The sequence below is a fragment of the Pinus tabuliformis genome, chromosome 7 (genome assembly GCF_031772625.1).
Source record: "Pinus tabuliformis cultivar Carrire ecotype Pingquan chromosome 7, CPIR1, whole genome shotgun sequence".
In the NCBI taxonomy this organism is placed as follows: Eukaryota; Viridiplantae; Streptophyta; class Pinopsida; order Pinales; family Pinaceae; genus Pinus; species Pinus tabuliformis.
The window spans coordinates 33,983,132-34,005,202 of record NC_142293.1 but is presented as its reverse complement, the minus strand read 5'-3'; the positions used below and the strand labels follow the sequence as shown (position 1 = coordinate 34,005,202).

The 22,071-nt window shown below is 43.6% G+C and overlaps 2 non-coding genes and 4 pseudogenes across 2 annotated transcripts; all 6 read left to right on the top strand.

Annotated features, from left to right (window-relative positions):
• Positions 1-542: 542 nt before the first annotated feature.
• LOC149245100 (5S ribosomal RNA) lies at positions 543-661 on the top strand. The gene has a single exon (XR_016267557.1). It is a non-coding gene; the product is annotated as a 5S ribosomal RNA (ribosomal RNA).
• Positions 662-5,627: 4,966 nt separating this feature from the next.
• On the top strand, positions 5,628-5,746 carry LOC149245099 (5S ribosomal RNA; annotated as a pseudogene).
• Positions 5,747-6,456: 710 nt separating this feature from the next.
• On the top strand, positions 6,457-6,575 carry LOC149245098 (5S ribosomal RNA; annotated as a pseudogene).
• A 345-nt stretch (positions 6,576-6,920) lies between these two features.
• Positions 6,921-7,039, top strand: LOC149245097 (5S ribosomal RNA; annotated as a pseudogene).
• Positions 7,040-7,785: 746 nt separating this feature from the next.
• On the top strand, positions 7,786-7,904 carry LOC149245096 (5S ribosomal RNA; annotated as a pseudogene).
• A 13,790-nt stretch (positions 7,905-21,694) lies between these two features.
• Positions 21,695-21,813, top strand: LOC149245095 (5S ribosomal RNA). The gene has a single exon (XR_016267559.1). It is a non-coding gene; the product is annotated as a 5S ribosomal RNA (ribosomal RNA).
• Positions 21,814-22,071: the final 258 nt, after the last annotated feature.

Sequence of the window (22,071 nt, the reverse complement as noted above, 5' to 3'; positions counted from 1 at the left end):
GGGGGGGGGGTAACTGAGGGAAACAATGACTCGCTCAAGACTGCTCCAAGGGAAATTCGAGAACAGGGCACCGATTCATCATCTTGGTCGAAAGTCACAAGCGAGATTACAACGCAACAGAGGTGACGTATTGCGGCAGTGGGCGATGAATCTTGGACCGTTCACGTCACTGTAGCAAAGATGACACGAGGAGAGTAGGTAAGAGGTTTAAATCATATATACTTTTGTAGGAATTTGAATTTTGGAGGAACCCATGGGTCATTCATGGAAAGACCGCACGAGCTCCACGCAGTGTCGTCGATGGTCGCGGAACTTACGCCTTTTTCTTCTCTCTCTCTCTCGTTTTTTTCTTCCTTTCCTTTTCCCCCTTCGTTCTTCCCTTGGTTCGCTGGCTCCCTGCGGGGCGGGAGGTGTCGCCAAGTCGGGGAAGAGGGCAAGCTCTCGCACCGATCCGCTTCGGATCGAGGGCCATGGATGGGCCCCATGCCCTGCGCATGGCTCGGCGGTCTCCCTTGAAGAGGGGGAGGGGGCGATATCTTTGCGAGTGTGATCATACCAGTGTTAATGCACTGGATCCCATCAGAACTCCGCAGTTAAGCGCGCTTGGGCTAGAGTAGTACTGGGATGGGTGACCTCCCGAGAAGTTCGAGTTTTGCACCCTCCCCCCTTTTTTGTGCAACTCGGCAGAGCCAGTGGAAGTGATCTTGGCGGGTGCGATCGCGCCCGCTCTAATGTGGAACTTTACGGTTATGCGTGCTTGGCGATAAATTGGATTATGTTGTGTGTTTATCTTGTTTTGTGGCGTGGGGCTACTTATATATCGATTTATAATGGAATCTCGCAAATAAAGAGATCGCTCGAACACTAAGGGGGGGCCTAACTGCGGGAACCAGCGACTCGCTCAAGACCGCTCCAAGGGAAATTTGAGAATAGGGCGTCGAATTATCATCCTGGTCGGAAGTCACAAGTGGGATTACAGCGCAATGGGGGCGACGTATTGCGGCAGTGGGCGATGAATCTGGGATTGTTCACGTCACTGTAGCAAAGGTGACACGAAGAGAGTAGGTAAGAGGTTTAAATCATATATACTTTTGTAGGAATTCGAATTTTGGAGGAACTCGTGGGTTGTTCACAGAAAGCCCGCGCGAGCTCCACGCATCGTCGTCGAGAGCCGCAGAACTTACGCCTTTTTCTTCTCTCTCTCTCTCTCTCTCTCTCTCTCTTTTTCTTCCTTTCCTTTTCCCCCTGTTGTTCCTTAAGAAACCAATTTCTTGGCTGTGGGGAAATTGTGCTTGAGACATTAATAAATATTACTTACTGTCACTTATTATTTGTTGTGTTCTCAAATGAAGGACCTGGAAAACTTGGTCTTTTAACTCTGAATACATGTATGACCAGAACATCTCAGAATGCCACTTGTTGCTAGATATAAATGATGAATGAAGAAGATTTGAAGGGGAAGTTAAAGATAATATGCTAATCTTTCACAGAAACTACTATCTGTAACTTAGAGGAATTATGATAATGAGAACTGAATCATAGACAATATGATGATCTTTCACAGAAACTACTATCTATAATTTAGAAAGGAAGTGAGGACTTCAAGTATAGGAGTGCTCTTTTAAGGAATTTTAACCTTATCTACATAAGCAAATAAAGACCTGCAGCTTCATTACTATACTTGAAAAGAAGAAAACATAGCATGACACATGATAAAGAAGCTTACAAAATTATATGCAACAACTGATGGAAACTTCTTATTCTTTCATTAATCAACGATGATATCAGGAATACAGTGGCCTAGTCTCCGAATTCTCCAAAATTCGAACCCTTTCTCTGTAAATTTTCCTCCTTTTATACATTTGTGAAACAGTTGTGAAACTGTCAAACTACTAAACTGTTTCCCTAACTATCTGAATTAAAAATTATTACAGAATTTTACAAAGGTTTAAAGACACCTCAAAGAACATAAAATAACAGAAAACAACTGAATTTAGAAGAGGACAATAATTGTTGACTTGTTCTGTTAATCCGCTGTTGAGTTCCTCTGTATATGTCTTAATCCGCTTTAATCATAATGCACTGTGTTAGATTTGTATAAACCTGAGCTTATGCATGTATCAGATACATTCTAATTGACCAAAACACTAAAAAACCCAACCAATTGCCTTTTCTTCAAATTAAGCCTTAACACTGATTTTCTCTTTATATAACGGAATTAATGCAAAGCGAACTGAAAAGGGATTAACCTGATTTAATAACTCCATCGGATCCGAAATCTCATCGCATATCGCAATCGACCCTTTTCAACGTTGCATTAACATAATGTTGGACTTACGCATAATTCCTTCATTTCTGCGCTTTTTTATTAATAATGAAAATATACCATAAAGCACGCTTTTTTCGCTTCCAATACAGGCTCAACACAATTCCTAAGGTATTCTTTTCATCGATTCATCTCCACCATAGATCTGCACTTTTCAGATCAGACGGTCTACAAAGGTTTTCAGGTGGGACTTAAGCCCGGAGAATACTCGCCCGAAATGGGCGGTTTCCTCTCTCCAGCCGGCTGCTACGTGTTGAATGATAAGCAGGATCGGGTGATCTCCACTAAAAACCACTTACCATTTTCATTCCGCCCGAAATCCTGTCTTATAGCTTGAAATCTACCTTTTAATACACCTTGCGACCCGCAGGGGCTATATATATATCTATATATATATATCTATATATATATATATATATATATATATATATATATATATATATATATATATATATATCATATATATATATATATATATATATATATATATATATATATATATATATATATATACATACATACATACATATATACATATATATGCTTAGAGCCCGACCTTTCTATTATAATCCCTTTATAATAGAAATATATAAAAACACGTAATCATAATGTATATGAGGGACTTTTTGATATGGCGGACCCGACGGGACCTAAAACCACGTTGTGTATACCTTTTGGGTCTGGCTATATATGTTTTAACACATTTTCCTTTTTAAATCCAACATATTTCTTTATTTCTTTCTCATTTCGACATGCACTTATATATACATATCTCTCCATATATACATATAGCTCCATATAACCCTTTATATCCGATTCTTTTATATTTCTTCCTTTAGCGATGCCGATATATAACAAACAAAATATTTCATTTCTTTTAGACTCTTCGGGAAGGGTAAAGGACATAAATGAGTTTTATTAATTTTGGACTCCCGATAGTGATATAACTGATAAATAAACCTTAAGAACAATATAAGCTACAACATCTGGCTCCAACTGGGGATAGTGCTTTTGCCACAGAAGCACTAAGAACCGCAGATCAGTGCCTTATCCATTGGGCATGGAGTCATATATTGCTTCTCCGAACTCTTAATTGTGTGAAAATCTGTATAGTGAACCCACACCAATATCTACAGTGATTAGATGCTTGCGCTCTGATAACAAAATATTGAGAATCGTAGATCAGCAACCTTAGTTGGGCATGGAGTCCAAAACTGTGAAAACCCTGAAATCTGACAACTGAAACCTGACAATCGTGAAGTCTAACACCTCTGCAAACCAGTTTCCAAATGGGAAAGTCACCCTTATTCATCAACTAATGATTAAACTGAAGAACTACAACTGGAAACCAAATGCTCAACACCTGAGCTTATTTATGTACAAATTTCTACATTTGTACATGATTGATCTCCATCAAGTGAAGTCAATCTTCCAATGATACCAAATTAGCATTTGAGTGTATAATATTGAACCATTCTACCAATGAATCTTGAAACAACAATTCATTCTGAATTTCTCCCGAGTCCTAATGTTGTGATCCTGAATGTGTTCATCCTGTGAAACCTTCCCTGAGTCAACAACCACATCATTGGGGTTAAAAAACCGTTCAAGAGGAACAAGTCCCTTTAGCAAAATGTTATCCTTCCATTGAAAAATCTTTGGATTAGCTATTAAATCTTTAAACCACTGATTTCTATAACTTCTGTTGTTTTTTCTTTATCCTAATCAATTTCTGTGCCCTGAAACTCCTCAACTATAGTAAAAAATTCCTTAACCTGTTGATCATCTTCAAAAGCTTGCCAATTCTTAACATTGTCAGGAGCAGAGGGTTTGTGTCTCATCCCTACCTCATATCTTAGCCTTGGATTAATAGGAGACTTGAAAATACTAGCAGAAATAACCAATGAATCTGCTAATCTATTTTCATTTCTTGGAATAAATTGAATGTTAAAAGCTTCAAAAAAGTTTTCAATCAAATCCCATACCTCATATCTGTATACCCTAAGCCTAGGGTTCTTTTTTTGGAAATGATTTTTTATTTGCTTGATAATCAGCTCTGAATCTCCAAAAGCAGAAACTGACATAATTCCCATCTGTTTAGCTATTTGTAGAGCAATAATCAAGGACTCATATTTTGCCATTGTTTGTTGCCTCGAACTCTAATTTGAAAGAAAAAGGGAACATATTACCTTTAGGCGCAATTAAAACCAGCGCCTGTTCCTTCCTTGGAATAAGCTCCATCAAAGAAGCATTCCTACACTCCTTCAGTTTGTAGCTCTGTAACTACATTGGATGAAGCAAGCTGCTTTTGATTATCTTCAGCCAGCTCTGCATTATCATACAATGTGAAACAAGCAAAAACATCCTTCTCCTGACTATATACAGGTGAATTGCTTCCTCCATTTTTTGTAATTGTTTTTACAAACCTAGTTTCTCTGTACAATCTCCTCTCCTCTCCACCAAAAATCGGTACAACAGCATATGTAAAATCCAATTTCAAAGCACCACCCAATTTAGCCCCCAGGACCTAGATAGAAGCATTCCAAAACTAGTAGGGATATCTGCTACTACTACATCCATGACCAAGATTCTAGCTGGAATTTGGGCTAATGACACTACCAGATCCTTAATAACCCCCAGACATCTGACTTTGCGTGAATCAAAAGAATACAAGTCCCTACAGGGTTTGGTAGCTTGTAGATCTAGTTGCTTCATTACTGACAAAGGCATAAGATTATGTGAAGCTCCCAAATCAAACATATAATTATGTAAAAGGAAGTCATGGACCAATAAGGAAATATAAAAAGGAGGTATTGAAGGGTCTACTTCCTCCACATGTGGACCAAAAACCACTACTGGTTTGTCTTCTTGTAGGTTTACAATGTTATTTATAATCTCATTCTCTTTCAAACTAACAAACTCAACAATCTCCTTTTGATAAATAGGTATTTTTGTCAATTCTATAAGAGGAACCTGAATTCTTACCTTCTCCAACTCCTTAGTAAGACTAAACAAGTGACCCTATTTAGCAGTCCTTTCGTTCTCATCTTCACCTTTCTTCATGACTGGAATTATTTGAGGATAGTGATATAACTGATAAATAAATATTAAGCACAATATAAGCTACAACACCCCCTTCGTTCTTCCCCTGGTTCGCAAGCTCCCTGCGGCGCAGGAGGCGTTGCCAAGTCGGGGAAGAGGGCGAGCTCCTGCGCCGAGCCGCTTCAGATGGAGGGCCATGGATGGGCCCCATGCCCTGTGCGTGCCTCAGCGGTCTCCCTTGTGGGGGGGTGATCTTTGTAGGTGCGATCATACCAGCGTTAATGCATCGGATCCCATCAGAACTCCACAGTTAAGCGTGCTTGGGCTAGAGTAGTACTGGGATGGGTGACCTCCCAGGAAGTCCTAGTGTTGCACCCTCCCCCCTTTTTTGTGCGACTCAGCGGAGCTAGTGGAAGCGATCCTGGCAGGTACGATCGTGCCAGCTCAAATGCGGAACTCCGCGGTTACGCGTGCTTGACAGTAAATTAGATTATGTTGCGTGTTTATCTTGTTTTGCGGCATGGGGCTACTTATATGTTGATTTATAATGGAATCTCGCGAAAGAAGAGATCCCTCGAGCATTAAGGGGGGGCCTAACTGAGGGAAACAACGACTCGCTCAAGACTGCTCCAAGGGAAATTCGAGAATAGGGATTACAGCGCAACAGAGGCAACGTATTGCAGCAGTGGGCGATGAATCTTGGACCGTTCGCGTCATTGTAGCAAAGTTGACACGAGGAGAGTAGGTAAGAGGTTTAAATCAAATATCCTTTTGTAGGAATTCGAATTTTGGAGGAACTCGTGGGTCGTTCACAGAAAGGCCGTGCGTACCCCACGCAGCGTCGTCGGTGCTCGTGCAACTTACGCCTTTCTCTTCTCTCCTCTCTCATTTTTTTCTTCCTTTCCTTTTCCCCCTTCGTCCTTCCCTTGGTTCGCTGGCTCCCCACGAGGTGGGAGGCGCCACCAAGTCAGGGAAGAGGGCGAGCTACTGCACCGAGCCGCTTCGGATCGAGGGCCATGGATGGGCCCCATGCCCTACGCGTGGCTCGGCGGTCTCCCTTGAAGAGGGGGAGGGGGCAAGATCTTTGCGGGTGCGATCATACCAACATTAATGCACCAGATCCCATCAAAACTCCGCAGTTAAGCATGCTTGGACTAGAGTAGTACTGGGATGGGTGACCTCCTGGGAAGTCCTAGTGTTCCACCCTCCCCCCTTTTTTGTGCAGCTCGGCGCAGCCAATGGAAGCGATCCTGGCGGGTGCAATCGTGTTGGCTCTAATGCCGAACTCCACGGTTACGTGTGCTTGATGGTAAATTGGATTATGTTGTGTGTTTATCTTGTTTTGCAGTGTGGGGATAGTTATATATCGATTTCCCCCTTCGTCCTTACCCTAGTTCGCTGGCTCTCTGCGGGGCGGGAGGCGCCGCCAAGTCGGGGAAGAGGGCGAGCTCCTGTGTCGAGCCGCTTCGGATTGAGGGCCATGGATGGGCCCCATGCCCTGCATGTGGCTCGGTGGTCTCCCTTAAAGACGGGGAGGGGACAAGATATTTGTGGGTGCGATCATACTAGCGTTAATGCACCGGATCCCATCAAAACTCCGCAGTTAAGCGTGCTTGGGCTAGAGTGGTATTGGGATGGGTGACCTCTCGGGAAGTTCGAGTGTTGCACCCTCCACCCTTTCTTGTGCAGCTCGACGGAGCCAGTGGAAGCGATCTTGGCGGGTGCAATCGCGCCGGCTCTAATGCAGAACTCCGCGATTACGCGTGCTTGACAGTAAATTCGATTATGTTGCATTTTTATCTTATTTTTCGGCGTGGGGCTACTTATATATCGATTTATAATGGAAGCTCATGAATGAAGAGATCACCTGAGCATTAAGGGGGGGCCTTACTGAGGGAAACATCAACTCGCTCAAGACTGCTCCAAGGGAAATTCGAGAACAGGGCACCGATTTATCATCCTGGTTGGAAGTCACAAGCGAGATTACAGCACAACAGAGGTGACATATTGTGGCAGTGGGCGATGAATCTAGGACCGTTCATGTCATTGTAGCAAAGATGACACGAGGGGAGTAGGTAAGAGGTTTAAATCATATATATTTTTGTAGGAATTCAAATTTTGGAGGAACCCGTGGATCGTTCACGGAAAGGCCGCACGTGCCCCACGCAACGTCGTTGGTGGCCGCTGAACTTACGCCTTTCTCTTCTCTCCTCTCTCTTTTTTACTTCCTTTCATTTTCCCCCTTCGTCCTTCCTCTGGTTCGCTGGCTCCCCGTGGGGTGGGAGGCGTCGCCAAGTCGGGGAAGAGGGCGAGCTCCTGCGCCGAGCCGCTTTAGATCAAGTGCCATGGATGGACCCCATGCCCTACGCATGGCTCGACGATCTCCCTTGAAGAGGGGGAGGGGGCAATATCTTTGTGGGTGCGATCATACCAATATTAATGCACCGGATACCATCAGAACTCTGTAGTTAAGCGTGCTTGGGCTAGAGTAGTACTGGGATTGGTGACCTTCCGGGAAGTCTTGGTGTTGCACCCTCCCCCCTTTTTTGTGCAGCTTGGCGGAGCCAGTGGAAGCGATCCTGACAGGTGTGATCGTGCCGGCTCTAATGCGGAACTCTACGGTTATGTGTGCTTGACGGTAAATTGGATTATGTTGCGTGTTTATCTTGTTTTGCGGTGTGGGGCTACTTATATGTCGATTTATAATGGAATCTCAAGAAAGAAGAGATCGCTCGAGCATTGAGGGGGGGCCTAACTGAGGGAAACAATGACTCGCTCAAGACGGTTCCAAGGGAAATTCGAGAACAGGGCGCCGATTTATCATCCTGGTCAGAAGTCACAAGCGGGATTACAGCGCAACAGAGGCGACGTATTGCGGCAGTGGGCAAAGAATCTAGGACTGTTCGCTTCACTGTATCAAGATTACACGAGGAGAGTAGGTAAGAGGTTTAAATCATATATACTTTTGTAGAAATTCGAATTTTGGAGGAACCTGTGGGCCGTTCACGAAAAGGCCACGCGAGCTCCACGCAACGTTGTCGATGGTCGCGGAACTTACGCCTTTCTCTTCTCTCTCTCTCTCTCTCATTTTTTTCTTCCTTTCCTTTCCCCCCTTCATTCTTCCCCTGGTTTGCTAGCTCCCTGCGAGGCGTGAAGCGCCACCAAGTCAGGGAACTGCGCTGAGCCGCTTCAGATCGAGGGCAATGGATGGGCCCCATGCCCTGTGTGATCCAGGGATCTTTTGCATATAGATGTATTAAAGAATCACATGTAGAAATTTGCAGCTACCATAGAAATCTAATGTGCCCATGAGAAAAGAAGAAGAAACACATAAGAGCATGAAAGAAGAAGACAACAAGACTTGATAATGGAGTTCACCCAATTTGGACTACGTCTCCGGGCCCTGCTCGATCAATGGGGAGGCCTTCATTCATTAAATGGCATCAGAAAGAGAAATACCATCATCAGTCACAAAATGAAATTTTATAATTCTGCCTCCATCAAGCTGTGTGGCTCTGCGACGCTTTGGCTTTCAAGGTCTCTGGCTTTTACGCTTCTTTGGGGAACTTCTCGGCTCTGTCTAGCCCCGCCATCCCCCCTGCGGCTCTGCCTGTATCATGTTTTTTATAACACATTTTTTATTACCAGCGCACTTAAATCAGGGTCGGTTTGTTCATAATAGAAGCCGTCCCAATGGAAGGATCGACGGGTGCAACAAAACACCGAAAATAGGCCTTTTTATGTGAAAAGCAATAATACACAGAAACCTTGAAAATTCCGACCACAAGGCTTAAAAGTCGGACTTCAAATTTTACCAAATTGGGTCTATAAACCCATTAGGTCCGACCCTTTATCGCAAATCGATATCGCAACGGCCTCGGGGGTCTTCCCCTTGGTTTTGTCGACCGACGATACACCGATCCACCAATCGCTGATTGCCGATATCGGTGTATCGCTATCGGCATATCGCATTGCTATGGCCCAAGTGTCGTAGTCTTATACCTTGGGCGATGCCGACCCGCTCCGTCGATACGATTGCCGATGCCGATTGCCGACGCTGATCACCGATGCCGAAATCACATGTCATTGATCGGGGATTCCTTCCGCCAGTACTTAAGTCTGCCTTTTGGACTCCTCCAATTGCGATTTGCCTTTTAAAGGCTTAAAACCCATTTTTTTTGAAGAAATGCCTCCTTTTTCAAAGGGACAAAGGCAAAGTCTTTTTGTGATAACTTCATCATCCGGACTCGGATTGGAGTTTCGTTTGCACCGTTGGAATCAGGGCGATGAGCACTCCAATTTGATGTCAAGTTACTTGCCTTCCTACCACTTTAAATTTTGAGCTTTTCCATGCCATTGTGTCTGAAGATCCACCTGGATCAATCCTCCCCACTAAAAAGCTTTTGGACCCCAAAAGCATTTACACTTAGCATGTTGTCTCAATCCACACTTTCAATCACCTACATGTGAAACTGGTACATTCTTGCAATCATGCACACCACACATGACTCAACAACCCCTCCTTGCCAAGAGTTCATAGCACACACTCATTGGCCAAGGATTACATAAAAGTAATTACTGCCTCAAATACTAATAAGGAAAGGCCAAAATATCATCGTTGCATCTTTGAAGTGATGGGAAACACACCATCATTTTTACATTTACTTGCAACGTATGATTTACAATGGTGGCCATAACAAGCTACTACCCCTAAAAAAACCAACTTAATAAAGTAGACCACCGTGAATGGGGTGGATTTATCTATTGAACATGTTCACCTTTCGACTCCTCTAACGATGTTTCCAGAACATGGAGCATCGGGCACGTGGTTTGTTGGTGTCCCTCTTTGTTGCAATGGCTACAACGATTCTTTCTCCTCCAAACTTTTGGGGCTGCCTTGGGGCGCTTTCCCCTGGTGTTCCTTTGGAAAGTGTTCATGGAGCCTTCATTATTGTTGGATTGTGAGGAAGGGATTTTGTCGCCTATTGTTGGTTGGTTACTGGCTATATTGGACCTTTCCCCCTGTTACACAGTAATTTCTCACTGACCTCATATCAGTCCCCGAGCGACATCTCCACTGTGTCATACATCAAATAAATATGTCCATATCTTCCCACTCATTCAAGAAGATTAAACAAGTGCTCTCTAATACTAAAGATTGACCCTTTTACCTATGTTTCTGCATCGTCGCAAGTGAATCCTACTCTTCCTGCAAAGATTCTCTGTGTTGAACTATACCGTCGTGACGTCCTCACAGGGGTACACGTGTTTCCTACGACGCTCGAAATTTAGGGCTCGGCGCAAGTCCTCAAGATATTTCTTGCGACGATTGCTCTGCATATATTGCTTCCTTGCGATGTCGTTGCTGAGCCATAGTGTATGACTTGCGACGATTCAGATATGGCGAATTCGCTCAAATAATTGGCCTTTTGGGTGATTCTAGAACTGGTTGTTAGGTCAAGTTGGCTCACCTTTCCTCCTCTGGGATGGTAGTTCCACCTTTTGAGAAACCTCCCTTGAGGATAGGCTCCTCCACCCTCATTTCAAGGAGGTTATTTCTCCTATAAAAACACTCCCCATTGCTATGATCAACTAGTTCTTGGTTTTTGGATTGGAGCAAATTAGCTAGCTTTGGTGTGAGTTTGATAGTTTGGAGTCTGAATTGTTGATAGTTTAGCAATTGGTTGTGGATTGCCTTAGCTTTGTACTAGAGCCTGTGAGTGAGAGAGTTATCATCCATTTGGGAGACCCTTTTGAGAGCGAATGCTTGAAGAAACATACCGACTAGACCCTTCGAGAAGGCTTGCGACGTTAAGGCTTGGTTGTAAGCTTTGATTTTGATTCATTTTAATACAATCAATGATGATTTCTTATGTCTTGTGTAAAATATACTTGATAGCTTATGGTTCCTTGACTCTGTAAGTAAATAGATCATTGTTGTTCTCGGTTACGTGTTCTGTTGTTCTCTTGTGTTGTTTCAGGTTGATTGCTCATTGAAGAGAAGGAAACGGTAGCTGAAGCGGCACAACGAAAGCTCCATCGAACACTGATTTGAGGTACGCTCTTTCAACAATGACTGGTTAAGGAAATTAGTTGTTGTTTTGTTCTGTTGTGACTAAACCCACTCTAGGGCTAGAGGGGTTTCCTCTGTCCGCAGAGGGAACATTTCCTACATCACAAGTTGGCGACCATACTGGGGAGTCCTTTGTATGTTTTCTCTTGTTTGCTCTTGGTTTTGTTTTTGACATAGTGTCTCTTGATTTTGGGGTTGAGCCAACAGTATTCTGGGTTACCTGGGTCAATCTGGGAGTCCCTCTTACTATCTGGAAGATTAGTCTGGTGTCCTTTAGGTGTTTTACTTTGTCTTTTCTCTTAATTGAGATCATCGTTGTAGATAGCTTAACAGCTGCGGCAATGTCGCGCCTATCCTCTTTAGTAAACTTGCATGTCGTAGATATCCTGTCGTACAGTTGCGACGATTCCTATAATCGGACCGTCGCAGAAGACAAGTGTACCCCTCCGACGACGTCGCTCAGTTGCTAACTTTGTTCTTGCGACGATTGGCTTTTCATCCCAAGTTGCTGGTTATAGCCCCGCGACGATTCTTATACAAGGTGTTTTTACAACTTTACCTCCTGAATCAGCCAGTACTGCTTTCCCCTTGTTGTTTCTTGCCTCTCATCAACTTGTTTTGGCTATGTTTGGTTAATGAATTTTCTCTTTGGTTTCATTGAGTGAGTCTTGTGTTTTCAAACTATGTGACCTAGCTCTGTTAAAGGTTTCGTCAAGAAGTTGTTTGTTGACTTACCCATCTGTCCAAGTTTCGTCCACAACCATTTGATTGGTTTGCTTGAGGCCGTTTTACTGCTTGTTTTCTTGCTGATTGGTCTTTAGTGCTTGGTTACTGAACTAGTTCTTCTTATTGATTTGATTTCCACACTATCAAACATAGATCACATTTGTTTAGATCAGTCAGTTTTACACTTGCTTGTTTGTCATTAAAATTCCAAAAAATAAAAAATATTGCATCCATACAGCACACGAAAGTGAACATACATTTGCATTACTGAATTTTCATGATTGAGAAATTGGAAAGCAAAGTTTAAATCTTTCATTAGTAGTTGTGAGATAGGTGTATTGATGCATTGTGTTTCTTTGTGCTTGCATTTGCTTGTCTTGGTTTGCGTTCAATTGGAAATGAACTCCTTACCCTCCTTTAGGTAGTTGTTCATCGAAACGAATGGTGCTTTACTCATTGTAGCTGCATCCTAGGAATTGTTGAGCTACATTCGGTAGGGCCTGAAAATCGAAACTTAATCGAAGATTAACTCTTAAATCAATTGAATTAACCTAACAACGCATTGGAACTTAACACATATTATCTAGAGGTCTAGGCTAGAGACGTGCTCCAGCGTCGTTAAACTTAGTCACTATTGTTTTCGCGTAAGGTTGGGTGATTCCTCCTTCTGTGATTCAATAGCTGCTAGTACGGACTTGTGCTCCCAGTACCGTCGAGTATATATCGGGAGACCCCACTAGGTTATCATCCTACATCCATAGGAAGCCGAGTCTGTCGCCTTACGAACTGTAACGCACCGAACACAGCATTCGGGAAGACTGACTGCCATACGGAAAGTCCTTGGTCATTTCTCTTTCATTTGATCACCAAGGTGTATATGTAGTTTTACGGTTTGTCTGGTAAACCTCTTTTCTAGTTCTCTAGAGTAGTCACTTTCGTTCCTTTTCAACTCCTTAAAAGAAAAGGATCATTTGAGCACTTGTCCTTTCAGGCTCATTAAACCTCGAAAGTGATAGAGTCACCTTTTCGTCCTTTTCTCGACTCTTGAAACATGAAAAGCTCAAGTTTTGTTCCTCTGTCATAAAATTTACTGCCCATGAAATATTCCTGGTAATAGTTAGAGTTCTTGGTTATACTGCAAGTGCATTTTGAGGTTGTTTCCGATCGCAACATTCCCCGAGTCTACCGGCCAAGGTCTTCCCCTAGATGGTAATCCTGGTTCGTTTCCTTCTTTTGGAAATGTCAGTGCTCCATATATGGCAACATTATCCTTGCCGGGGTCAACCATCGGTTTGCCCATTTGGTTGTTTTCAACCTCGGTGGTCCCGAGCGTCATGACTTTTGTTCCACCATTTCCATCGTTTGAGTCATGACCTGATGATTCCAAGGTTGAGCCCACGCCTTCTTCCCCTGTTTCTTCCTCCTTTTCTCCTACTTCGCCTGGTGAAAGTTCCACATCCAGTAACCAGGGGGCTAAGAAGAAGAGGAGGAAGACGAAGAAGAAGAAGTTGGATAAGCGTGAGACCGCCCGTGCTCCTATTGCTCCAAGGGTGACCATCTTCTTCGTGATTGTCTTGGTATTCCTAGGATCTTAGAAGCCTGGTCTCACGATCTGGCTTGTCCCTCATCGTCCTCTGAAACTCATTTCGATGTTCAATCCTCAATTGGCAACGGTAAGAAGAAAGGGAAGATTTACTTCCCCTGTAGGTTGTGTGAAGGTAATCATCTCCTTCACCTTTGTCCGCTCATGGATAAAGCTTCCGCCATTTTGTAAAGTCTTACAGCTTCTTCACCCCAAATTCTAATTGGTTATCAGAGGCTCTCTTCAGACCCTCTTCCTGTTGACAATGAGACTGACTTAGATTCGTCTCTTGTCCATACTACTCTTCCTGAGCCTAGCTGTGATAAGCCTGTTCTTGACCAACCATTGGTCGGAAAGAGTGTTGACCTAGGTTCATCACCAGTTGTCCACTCTGTTCCCGAAGAGCATCATGATCACACTACTGATGTTCTTCTCATCTCATCAGATTCTCCTGCGTTCGAGAACGACCCTCCTATCCCCTCTAATCAAGAGAGTCCTTCTTTGGTTCCTGTCGAGCAGGGGGGCACTTCCATTGTACCTCCACCAAGTAGTTCAGTTGTTTCCTTTGACTGGAGTCATTTGACTACATTCCGCCGTCCATGCTATGTGCCTTTACAAATTACTGTACACGCCTATAATAAGGCAGTACCTGGCACTCTCTTGGACGAAGGGGCATCTATTAGTATTATGCCTTCCACTACTTGGCAAGCTTTGGGCTCCCCATAGCTTGTGCATGTCACTCAGAATCTGTTAGCCTTTGACGGAGGAACTCGTCAACCTTTTGGGATCCTTCCAAAGTTCCCTATTACTTTGGGAGGCAAAACCATCTATATAGACGTGATGGTTGTCCAAGGTGCTTTAGATTTCAGTCTTCTCCTTGGCCGTGATTATATTTATGCCATGGGGGCTCTTGTTTCTTTGCTTTTCTGTGTGGTTTGTTTTCCACACGATGGAAGAATGGTGACTATAGATCAATTGTCATTCTTTAGTCCCCCAGTGCCTCCTGTGCCACCATCATCCCCTCTCGGTTCTTGTCCGCAAGCAGTGCCTTCCCCGCCACAGGTCAATTATGTGGCTACCTGTTCTGCCTCCGCCTCTGTTAATGATCATGCAGATGGTCTTGTACATCATATACTAGGGGCATTGGAACCCAATCTGTCGTTGGCGCCCAATGACATGTATTCCTCCCAGAGTGCTTTTCTTCCGTCTAGTGAAGATCTCTTTGGAGTCATGTTTTCATATGGCCAATGAAATAAGGAATCTGAGGATAGTTCTGATCTTGTGTCAACCTCGTTTAAAAAATGAAGAAAGGAATCCGAGGATAGTTTTGATCTTGTGTCGACCTCGTTTAAAAAATGAAATAAGGAATTCGAGGATAGTTATGATCTTGTGTCGACCTCATTTAAAAAATGAAACAAGGAATTTGAGGGTAGTTCTGATCTTGTGTCGACCTCGTTAAAAAATGAAGCAAGGGTCCAAGGATAGTTTTGTTTCCATCTCAACCTTATTAACAAATGAAACCAAGCATAATGAGCATAGTTCCTGATCTCATGTCAAGCTCGTTAAACAGTGAATCAAGGCGCCCAGAGCATAGTTCCTTTTCTTGTGTCAAGCTCATTAAAAAATGAATCAAGGAGTCCTGAGGATAGTTCTTTTCTTGTGTCAACCTCGTTAAAAAATGAAACAACTCCCTTTTCCAAATAAAGTCTTTGATTAAGATCTCGTAACATCTGAGTTGAGTCTTTTCAAGATCTCGAAAGTGAACCTTCATTCCATCCACCTCGTTTAATGCAATGAAGCTTGTGGGGCATGTACCTCGATTTGTGTTATTATGGTGGGGGCATGCGAACTTATAACAAGCATAGTTTTTCGTTTCAAGCTTGTGTAAAGATGAAACCGAATCCAAGCAGAGTTCTCCATGGTTCAAGTTTGTGTAAAAATGAACCCATACCCGATTTACATCTCGTGATTGTCGTTTTTATCCGCTAAATTCTGCTAGATGAGCCTTGGTTGTTTCATTCCATCGCCACCATTGCTTTGGCCGATCATATGCTTTCACTTGGTGTTTTTCCTTTCCTGAGGAACCGCAACGATGAGTGGTTTTATTAGCCAGCCTCTTGACCATTACATGTCTCTGAGCAGTTCCACCATTGCCGGAACCAGTTGCTACCCTTTATACCACTCGTTTCTCTAGGACGAGTCACCTTTAAGCTCTTTTCTGACTCATAAAAGATGAAAAGATTGCCGAGTATTTTTCCCTTTTTGACTCGTTAATGATAATAAAAATGGGGGGTCTGCTTTCAACGCTTTTCCGACCGCTTAAAAACGAAAATATGGCTGAGCCCTTGTCGTTTCAAGCTCGTTCATGGTTGCAAAACATCATGTGTCAAGTAAGTTTTCTACTTTTTCGGACTGGAAACACTATTTATGAAAAGTACTCCTTGATCGAAATAGTCAAGCGGTTCTCTCAAGTATTGTTTTCTACCTTTTCGGGCTCGAGGGACACGAAATTACGAAAAGAGACCCCCACCTGGAGTTTTCTTTTCTGTGTCTTTTTCAAACTCTCTAAACATGAAAAAGACTACAAGTTTTACCTATGTCGGACTCGTTAAACCCTGACGACATTAGACTCATCACCATGATGAGACTCAAGCTTCTCCTCGCTAGGGCTCGTTAAAATTTCACTAGGTTGGATTTGTTCGAGGACGAACTTATACTACAAGCTTGTGCTATCCCCTTCAAGCTTGTTTTTCAAAAATAATTTGGGTACTCGCTAGCGATGGTGGGGGAAAAAAATTGGAAATCTTCATTGGTTACCTACGACAGCTAGCCACTCTTGAACATCGACACTTTTTGCTTCTCGGCGGGTTTGGGATATCCTCACATTGTCATTAGCCTTCCGAGGTTTGGGTTATCATTTTGCCTCATTGCATTCGATCCTTGTTGTCTCAGTCGAACCTCTGATCCCTTGGTACCAAAATGCTGCTGCATTTCGGAGTCGTGTCGCCAATATGTTCAAGAGTATAATCCTTCTGCAATTCGCACCCTTAACTCCTCCTCTAATTCTCTGTTTCACCATCTTCCTCTTGTTGATTGTCTCGTGTCATTGATGAGGGAAACATTATGGCCCTCCTGCGACGGGTCGCTTCTTGTCGACACCAACTCATTATCCAGGAAGTCGATCTAGAGATCCCTTTTGGTACCTTGGAGCTTGCATGCCTCAATGGCAAGTTCTTCGCACTCGATGACAGGCTTACATCACTGGTCTTCGATCGGGTGATTCCACGAATGTTTGACTCTAGATCATCCTTCACACTTTGTGGATTGTATTGGTAGTACCTTGAGAACCATTGACATTACTGGGGGTCTCTCTCGCGCTTGTTAACGGTTTACATCATTGGCTGGTAATCAAGCGATTTTCTACCATGCTCGACTTCAGCACATCTATTCACATGTTAGGAATTGTACTTTGATCGGTCAGGTTTCAAGACCCCAGACTAAGATTACATAAGTCTGGGGTGCGTGGATTGGTTCGTGATTGTATACATGACTATTTGTTTGGATGGTTGTGACCATACCTAAGTCTTTCTGGATGGTTGCGACCATACCTCTATCTTTATATCGACTGGGTGGCTGCATCCATACCACAGACCAAGTTTCATATGTGTTCTGGATGGCTGCGCCCGTGCCTAGATTACATGTATTTCACTATCAGAGATATCAGTTGTACTTGCGCCTGCAGGTTTTTAGCGATGGTGTTCCGGTTCGGTTATGATTTCGTAAAGCATTTCACCCCTCCCACTCTCTCGGGCGTCATGCTTTAGGGGGCATCTGTTACACAGTCATTTGTCACCGACCTCATATCAGTCCCCAACGACATCTCCACTGTGTCATACATCAAATAAATATGTCTATATCTTCCCACTCATTCAAGAAGATTAAACAAGTGCTCTCTAATACTGAAGATTGACCCTTTTACCTATGTTTATGCATCGTCACAAGTAAATCCTACTCTTCCTGCGACGATTCTCTGTATTGAACTATACTGCCGTGATGTCGTCGCAGGGGTACACATGTTTCCTCCGACGATCGAAATTTAGGGCTCGGTGCAAGTCCTCGAGATATTTCTTGTGACGATTGCTTTGCATACATTGCTTCCTTGCGATGTCGTTGCTGAGCCCTAGTGTATGACTTGCGACAATCCAGATATGGCGAATTCGTTCAAACAGTTGGCCTTCTGGGTGATTCTAGAACTGGTTGTTGGGTCAAGTTGGTTCGCCTTTCCTCCTCTAGGATGGTAGTTCCACCTTTTGAGAAACCTCCCTTGAGGATAAGCTCCATCTCCCTCATTTCATGGAGGCTCCTCCTCCTATAAAAACACTCCCCATTGCTATGATCAACTAGTTCTTGGTTTTTGGATTGGAGCAAATTAGCTAGATTTGGTGTGAGTTTGATAGTTTGCAGTGTGAATTGATGATAGTTTAGCAATTGGTTGTGGATTGCATTAGCTTTGTACTAGAGCTTGTGAGTGAGAGAGCGTTATCATCCATTTGGGAGACCCTTTTGAGAGTGAATTCTTGAATAAACATACCAACTAGACCCTTCGAGAAGGATTGCGATGTCAAGGCTTCGTTGTAAGCTTTGATTTTGGTTCATTTTAATACAATCAATGATGATTTACTTTGTCTTGTGTAAAATATACTTGATAGCTTATGGTTCCTTGACTCTGTAAGTAAATAGATCATTGTTGTTCTTGGTTACATGTTCTGTTGTTCTCTTGTGTTGTTTCAGGTTGATTGCTCATTGAGGAGAAGGAAACAGTAGCTGAAGCGGTGCAATGAAAGCTCCATTGAACACTGGTTTGAGGTAGGCTCTTTCAACAATGACTGTTTAAGGAAATTAGTTTTTTTGTTTTGTTTTGTTGTGACTAGACCCACTCTAGGGCTAGAGGGGTTGCCTCTGTCCGCGGAGGGAACATTTCCTACATCACACCCCGAGCTCCTTTCTGGTGTATCTGAGTCTTGCATGGCGTGACAATTCCTAGACTTTGATGGGGTTTATGATGCCTTGGCCTTTGATTCCGAGGTCCTTTCCTTGATATCGAATTTTCGTCATCAGTTTGGATCCAATCCCTGTAGTATGTTTTTCAAAGGCATCAAAATCATCATCATGAAAATCATATGAAATTGAAGAATCACTTTTTACCTCTAGATAGCTATGTTGCAGCTTTTCCAAGGCCGCATCCCTGGCTTGCAACTGGCGTAATAATCTTTGGTTTTCTTCCCTTGCCTCCTGTAGAAGCCTCCTTAGCTCTGCATTCTCTAGTTAGGCGTGGTGGTTGATCTCGTCAAGTTCTTGGTGTCATGCTGCGGGGAGTGTTATGTCGGTGGAAATCCTCGATTCATTACCGGAATCAGACCCCAACTCTATGGGTCCTCCTACCACGATCCCAAAGGCTGCAAACTTCGTCTCGTCATCGGAGTCAGACCCCAAGTCAATGGGCCTACCCCGTGCAAATCTTGTAGTTGTGACCTTCTCGTCTTCCTCTGACTCGGAATCTGGGCTTTGCTGCACGGTGGCGACGACCTTCTGCTTCCCCTTTCTGTCATTCCTCTCAGGTCTCAGCTCAGGGTGCAGCTTCCAGCAATTCTCTTCGTCATGCCCCTCTTTCTCACAATGTGTGCAAGAGGGCTTTGCTCCCCTTCTCTTGGCTGCTGCAACTCTCTTTGAGTGGTCATCTTGTCCATGTGTTCCCTTGTTTTCCAGATGAATGGCCTTTACACTGGCCGAGTCAATGGTAGTAGGTTCAAACAATAATAATGAATGCCTGATGTAACTATGTAGCGATCCAATGTACTTAGTTACTACTTCAGGTGTATCAAGTGCAATACCCAAATTAAGTGCTTTCTTTCTAAATTCCTCTGTAAAACTCTGAACATCCTGACCTTTGCCTTGCCTTAAATACTGCCAATTCATTAAAGCTTTTTACTTGTATCCCAAGGGATAAAACTGTTCCTTTAATGCAGAAATAAAATTAGGCCATGAGGAAAAGAGGTTACCCACATTCTTACTACTCTGCAATTTTCTCTCCCACCAAACGAGAGCGGTGCTGCTTAGCCGTAGAGAGGCCAGTTGAATCTTTGCCTCATCCTCCATGATCTGCCTCATCCTGCAGTAGACCTCAATCTGCCTAATCCAATTATTAAGCTTCTTTGCATTACTTTCACCATTAAACATGGGAAAATCAAATTTAACATCTAATTTAAAGAAGGGTTTCTTAGATGCATCCCTGGGATTTCTGTGATTATGGTGATGGGAGGAAGAAGAACTATCACTCGTGGAAGGAGAAGGAGGTGGATTTCCTCCATCATCTATGTGTACCGAACCTTGTCCTTCTAAAGTTCTTTTCTCTGCACTTTCAAGTTTTTCAAATCTTGAGAACAGCTTCTCAACACGATCTGCCATTGTATAGAAGGTCTTACAGAAGTTTACTTCCTCTTCAAGACGAGACTCATCTTCTTCCATGTCTCTCCTTCGATGTGCATGCCTTACTTCGAGTTCGAAAGGATCTAGTTCCCCTTCGCCTCTTCGGAGCCTGTTTCTTGTTAGCATATAAACATGCAATTCACATCTAAAAGACCTGCTCTGATATCACTTGATCCAGGGATTTTTTGCTTATAGATGTATTAAATAATCACATGTAGAAATTTGCAGCTACCATAGAAATCTAATGTTCCCATGAGAAAAGAAGAAGAAACACATAAAAGCATGAAAGAAGAAGACAACAAGACTTGATAACGGAGTTCATCTAACTTGGACTACATCTCCGGGCCCTGCTCGATCAATGGGGAGGCCTTCATTCATTAAATGGCATCAGAAAGAGAAATACAATCATCAGTCACAAAAGGGAGTTTTATAATTCTGCCTCCATCAAGCTCTATGGCTCTGCGGCACTCTGGCTTTTACGCTTCTCTGGGGAACTTCTCGGCTCTATCTGGCCCCATCATCCCCGTTGCGGCTCTGCTTGTATTGTGCTTTTTATAACACATTTTTTGTTACCAACACACTTAAATCGGGGTTGGTTTGTTCATAATAGAAGCTGTCCCAATGGAAGGATCGACGGGCGCAACAAAACCCCAAAAATAGGCCTTTTTCTGTTAAAAGCGATAATACACAGAAACCTTGAAAATTCCGACCACAAGGCTTAAAAGTAGGACTTCATTACCAAATTGGGTCTATAAACCCATCGAGTCTGGCCCTTTATCACAAATCGCTATCGCAACGGCCCCGGGGTCTTCCCCTTGGTTTTTCCGACTGCCGATACGCCGATATCGGGTATCACTATCGGCATATCGCATCGCTACGGCCCAGCGGTCCTGGTCTTATACCTTGAGCGGTGCCGACCCGCTCTGCCGATTCCGATCACCAATATCGCTGATCGCCAATCGCCGATATCGGGTATCACTATCGGCATATCACATCGTTACAGCCCAAGGGTCATGGTCTTATACCTTGTGCAGTGCCGACCCGATCCGTCGATTCGATCGCCGATGCCGATTGTTGACGCTGATCGCCGATGCTGAAATCGCATGTCGCTGATCAGGGGTTCCTTCTGCCCGGCCTTAAGTTCACCTTTTGGACTCCTTCGATTGTGATTTGCATTTTAAAGGCTTAGAACCCATTTTTTTTAAAGAAATGCCTCCTTTTTCAAAGGGACAAAGGCGGAGTCTTTCTGCGATAACTTCATCATCTGGACTCGGATTGGAGTTTCGTTCACACAGTTGGAATCAGGGCGACGAGCACTTCGATCTGATGTCAAGATACTTGCATTTCTGCCACTTAAAATTTTGAGATTTTCCATGCCATTGTGTCTGAAGATCCACCTGGATCACTGTGCGTGGCTCGGCAGTCTCCCTTGAAGAGGGGGAGGGGGCGAGATCTTTGCGGGTGCAATCATATCAGCGTTAATTCACCGGATCCCATCAGAACTCCGTAGTTAAGCACTCTTGGGCTAGAGTAGTACTGGAATGGGTGACCTCTCGGGAAATCCTGGTGTTGCACCCTCCCCTCTTTTTGTGTGGCTAGACGGAGCCAGTGGAAGCGATCACAGTGGGTGCGATCGCACAGGCTCTAATGCGGAACTCCGCGGTTACGTGTGCTTGACGGTAAATTGGATTATGTTGTGTGTTTATCTTGTTTTGCGGCGTGGGGCTACTTATATATCGATTTATAATGGAATCTTGTGAACGAAGAGATCGCTCGAGCATTGGGGAGGGCCTAACTGAGGGAAACAACGACTCGCTCAAGACTGCTCCAAGGGAA